General features: G+C 61.5%; 1 protein-coding gene across 1 annotated transcript in view; it reads right to left on the bottom strand.

The window, feature by feature from the left end:
• Positions 1-5,406, bottom strand: part of SYNJ2 (synaptojanin 2) — a gene marked incomplete at its 5' end in the record, with an annotated part of 68,620 nt that overhangs the window by 62,343 nt on the left and 871 nt on the right. The gene's annotated exons all lie outside the window — the stretch shown is intronic.

Below are 5,406 nucleotides of genomic sequence, written 5' to 3'. Positions count from 1 at the left end.
ACCTGCCCCCCAAAACCTCTCAAAGCCACCCTCCCATGAATCCTCAGCCACTGCCTGCTCAGGGCCTCCAGCCACGGCGGTCCTCCAGCTCTGTCACTGGGGTGGCCTCCCCACCCCACCTGCTGGCAGACCTCCCTCCCCCACCTGACTCCTCCACGGCTCCCACTTCCCCCCTGAAATGGGAGCTCCTCCCACCCTCGTCCCCCCTGCAGGAACGCCCAGGGCCCAGCAGCTATGCGGGCCGGGCTCTGCAGCTCCTCAGATGTGCCATGTGCCCTCCCACCGCTGGGCCTTCACCCAAGACGCTGCCTCTGCCCCGATGTCTCCCCCCAACTGTCTGCCCAACAAGACCTTCCACAAGCCCTACCTACCCCACTCACCGCCCGCCTCCACCCTCCAGGACAGCACAAGCCTGCCTGCCCCGCCCCCACCTTTACCAGGAGAACGCCCCTCCCCCCTTTGGGCTCATCTAAGCAGCACCTCCTCCCAAGGAGCCTTCCCAAGTCCCGGTCAGTTGCCCCTTTTCTGTGCCAACAGCTTCCCTGTTAGCCTTGTCACAGCAGAGTGACCCCCCTCCCCACCGGTGCCCCCCGGACCCTGGGCTCCTTCGGGCAGCACTGTGCCCGGTGCTGTGCCCAGCACAGCAGGCACAGGAAGCGGTCGGTGAGCTCTCCCTACCTGAGAGCAGCTCCAGGCTCCTGCCCCGTGAAAGGTTCCCAGGCCCCTGACCCCGAGGCCTTCCCTGACCCCAAGGCTGCAAAGCCCACGGGTAGGCTGTGGGCGTGGGCTCAGGGAGAGGCCCGGGAAGTCTGATCTCTCCATCCGAGTCCTCGCCCCTCTGCGCAGTGGGCCGGGTCCCTGCTAGAGCCCAGGCGGCCTGGGACGGGCGTGCTGCAGGCAGGCGTGAAAAGGCTCCTCAGACAAATGAGGACGAGGGACAGCACCGCCACCACTGAGCATCCGGCCAAGTCCTGGGTGAGGGGGTCGCGGTGGGAGCCCTGGAGCGGGCGCTTTGATGCCGGCTGATTCTCAGGGCAGTGCTGGGTGGCACCGGTCCACGCACTTCCTCCAGCAGCCTGGGGAGGGGGCACTTCTGCCCCATTTTACAGAAAGGGAGGGAGGCACAGAGGGTTTGAAGGGAAGGGCCCTGTTTTGAGCCTGGTGCAGACTGTTCCCCTGACCCCTGCCAGGTGGTGTCCCCCCCCTGAGAAGGTTTCTGTAGGGGATCAAAGTGAGGCCGGGGTGGGGTGGGGGGAGGCTGGCCTCCCAGGCGTGTGGGGACCCCTCCGATGCTCACCTGGAGCACAGGATCTAGGCTGTGCTGTGGGGGAGGCAGGTCAGCTTTCTCTCAGCCAAGGAAACGGGGCCTAGGGAGGGGCTCCGAGGCCCTTAGTGCAGGCCGAACAGTAAGGACCTCGTAGGCGGGGACAGACAAGCCCTGACTGGCCTTGGCCTCAGAAGACGGGCTCGGAGCTCTGCACACCCCCTGTGGCAAGTCTCCCGGTCTCTCCGGGCTTCAGAGGGGAGGTGCCAAATGGCCTCCACATCCCTCCAGCTCACACTTCCTGGTCACAGGGCTGTGGCCCCAGCAGCACCAGGCCAGGTCAGAGGTTGCCGGCCAGAGTCAGGTGAGGTGGCGGGGAGGGCAAGCCATGGGTGACAGGCCAAAGGCCCACCAGATACAAACACACACGCACTCTCTCGCACACATGCACAAACATGCACACAGGCAAACACACACGCACATGCGCATGTGTGTACAGACATATACAGCCACATGCTCACAGGCATGCACACACGTGCAGGCACAGCCACATGCCCACACATGTGCATGCAGACACACATGTATGTATGCACCCGCACACACGTGTGCAAACACATGCACACATGCATGCACACACAGGTACACCCCTGCGGAGGACAAGAGGCTCACAGTGCAGACACCTCCGCCTGCAGCCTGGACAGGCAGGGAGGAGAACGGACGGTGCATCCCAAAATCTAGGAGTTAATGGCCGAGTTTCAGTTTGGGAAGATGAAAAAGTTCTAAAGACGAAAGGTTGCCCAACACTGTGAATGTTCTTAATGCCACTGAACTGTACACTTAACAATTTTATCTCCTGCATATTTTGTAACAATAAAAACAACTCCGAAACCTCAGTATCAACTTAGGAACGCTTTCCTCGAAGCCCACCTCCACGCCAGAGCTGCCCGGCGCCCCGAGGCTGCCGTAACAGGGCCCACGTCCACCGAGCTGCGGCCACCTGTCACCTGGCAGGGGAGGGCTGGCACTGGGCTCGCCATGAGGCACGGCAGACACAAGGCCATTCATACGGGACACGGCTGGGCGTGTTCTCCAGGCCCCGCCTCCTGGGCTGGCATTGCTCTGTGTGCTCAGCTCTGAGATCTCGCGGGGTTGCTGCCCATCTCAGCCCTGTGGGCCTTCCAACCTATTGTCCTGCTTGTCCAGGACATTCTCAAACTTAGTGGGAAGCGAAGGCCTTAGGAACTCTAGGCTGCCCCAGGGGAAGGAAGACGCTTTGGCCAGAGGACCCCCAAGGCCCTCCCCTCCCCACACGCACGAGCTCAGAATTCTGTCGCCTTTGTAGCCACACGGCACCGGCTCAGTGCGCCCTCACCTTCCCTTTCTAGAACCGGGAGCGGTGCAGGCCACGCGGCCGCTCACCCAGCTCGGGACAGCCCGCTGTGCCCGTGGCCCCCTCCGCCTGGCAGCCGGCAATCAGCAGGTGGGGGTAGTCACACCATGGACATTCCCAGAGCTGCGTGTCCGATATTTACCAGCTCACCACGGGGTATTGATGTTAAAGTACAGGACTCCGAGACCAGGAAGGCCACTCCATTTCAGACTTGTCAGAGAGCGCTGCATGCCCTGAGCGCAAGAGACTGTCCCACTCCCTCTCCACTCTTCCCTCGGCAGTGAGAGCCCACAGAAGCCAGCGCTCTGCGAGCCGTGCCTGCCCATCAGCCTGCGCCCTTTTCCCCACACCAGCTCTCCCGGGGACCCCCCTGCCAGCCCCGCCCACTCGGCACCCATGCTCCTCACAGAAATCTAGGAACAATGTCAGTAGAGACAAGGCCTCCTGGTTCACAGGTGGGAAACCAGCCCCAGGGAGGTGCCATGCACGTGGGCCATGCTGTGACACTGGGACGGGACCCGAGGGCTGCTGGGAAGTGTAGGGCCGTCCATCGTTTCAGGGGCTGTGCCCGGCACAGTCCAGGAGCCTCACTCATTAGAGACCTCAGTTCACTCAACCGTGGAGGCCATGACACGCGGAGGCCTCGAGCGCTCAGGCTAAAAGCAAGGTAAGTCCCTGTTCTCACTGGGAAAGTGCCTTTGCTGCTACTCTCACCTCCTGGGCTCCCCACACGCAGTCCCTGGGAAGCCTGACGCCCCGCGAACGGTGGGGGATCCACCCCCTTCCTGCTGGCTTTTCAGGGAAGAAGGGGGACTCAGCTCTCTGTGACACCCAGGAACCCGAGATAAAGCTTTGATGCAATTTTCGTGCATGTTTCTTCATTTCTAACATAAAGGCTATTTTCACTTCAGTAAAATTAAAATTGAACAACTGCCCCAAGTGGAGAGACTGAGGGGAAGCCTCCTTCTCTGCGGAGACCCTCAGCCTAAAAAATCAAGGGGGGCGCCCACCCCACTGGGGAGGGTCGTCCGGGTGAACATGCTTCCCAACACCCTCAACAGGTGAGAAACAACAAACAGAGAAAACAGATCTAGTTTGGGGCTGCTGCCAAGCCCACCCTGGCCCCTGGCCGGGTGCCCCGCAGACACCCTAGCTCACCTGACAATATTCTCCTGGGGCCATCACCCTTCCTGGTCGGGTCCCATGGCCTGTAGCCGACCTCAGACCACAGCTTTCCCCTGGGATGGGGGGGAGGGTGGTGCTGCTCTCCACCCAGAAGCTCACTCCCTGCCCAGTTGGGACAGAGCAGCCTGGTGGTGGAGAGCAGCCCCTGGGGCCAGAAGGCACACAACCCAGAGTCCAGTTGCAGCTGAAGAACTGCCTGGCCTTGGGCCGTTACGGCCCTGCACTGAGCCCAGGCCCCTCCAGATCATTTAATTAAGCACAAGAGAAACCTTTCCAATGATCACTGTAAGATGTCGACCACGGAACACCTCCTGAGTGCCTGGAGGTGACGGTGTAGAAAAAAGTGTCACAGACTAGATGACGCACAGCAGGTAAGTCCCCCTCTGCCACCCGCCCCCCCACACACACCCCAGCTTGTCTCTGTCTGTGAAGCAGGATGGCAACAGCGCCTCCCTCAGGCTGCCGGGAGAGCTGCATCAGTCAGTGACAGCAGTTCAGCAGGGTAGGCACCATGCAAGGCCACCTGCCTCCACAGGGCGTCATGACTGAGGCTGGGCCACAGGGAGCTCGCTGGGGGTGCGGGGAGGCCCATAGAAAACCCTGGCAGGTGGCACATTTTCATGGGAAAAGCGAGTTCTGGAGGCAGCCAGGTCGGGCTGGAGTCCCAGCAGAGCTGCTTGGGGCGTTTCCTTCGCTGTAAAACGGGGGTGAAGATGCAGATGGCACTGCTCCTCTGCAGGACTAAGTGACGTCATGGATGTATAGTCCTTGGCACGGAGCGGACGTTTAATGAAAGCACTTGGTCGTGTGGGTGGGTCGCCTGGTGCTTCTCCTCAGCATCGCCTAGCGATTGTCCATGTCATCATCATAGTTCAGGCAAGACCGGCCCATGGAAGACCCGGGAAAGGAAGGCAAACACCAGTGCCTTACGTTCTGGGCGCTTTCCCCGTCCTCCGTCCACACACCCACGGCCGAGGGGGGCGGGAGATGCGCGTGCTGGGCTGGGGAGAGCCATCGCGCCTGAACTCGGTCAACTCACAGCCCTTCCCATTTTGACCCAGCTCTGGCCTCGGCCCCATAACTCACTGATGACACTGGGTGGGCCAACACACATTAGCCGGCTGAGACGGGGAAGGACATGGTGGCTCCAGGGTTCCCATGAGGTCCAGGAGTGCAGAGGTGACTCGGTGGCCCCCGGGGGGGGGCACAACCCCCAAGGGCCGCCTGGCTGACCACTGGGCCCCTCGAGGTCATACTAAGCAGGGATGCCCACTTGTCCTGTAAGTTCTCTGCCTTTTCAAGCCAGACAAGTGGCCCATTCTGTGATGCGGGAAGGACATGGTGGCTCCAGGGTTCCCATGAGGTCCAGGAGTGCAGAGGTGACTCGGTGGCCCCCGGGGGGGGGCACAACCCCCAAGGGCCGCCTGGCTGACCACTGGGCCCCTCGAGGTCATACTAAGCAGGGATGCCCACTTGTCCTGTAAGTTCTCTGCCTTTTCAAGCCAGACAAGTGGCCCATTCTGTGATGCACTCTCCTTTCTTGTAGCTCCCCGCCACCGCCCCCCCG

Source organism: Myotis brandtii, unplaced genomic scaffold (assembly GCF_000412655.1).
Source record: "Myotis brandtii unplaced genomic scaffold, ASM41265v1 scaffold395, whole genome shotgun sequence".
Classification (NCBI taxonomy): Eukaryota; Metazoa; Chordata; class Mammalia; order Chiroptera; family Vespertilionidae; genus Myotis; species Myotis brandtii.
This window is presented reverse-complemented; position numbering and strand designations above follow the sequence as displayed.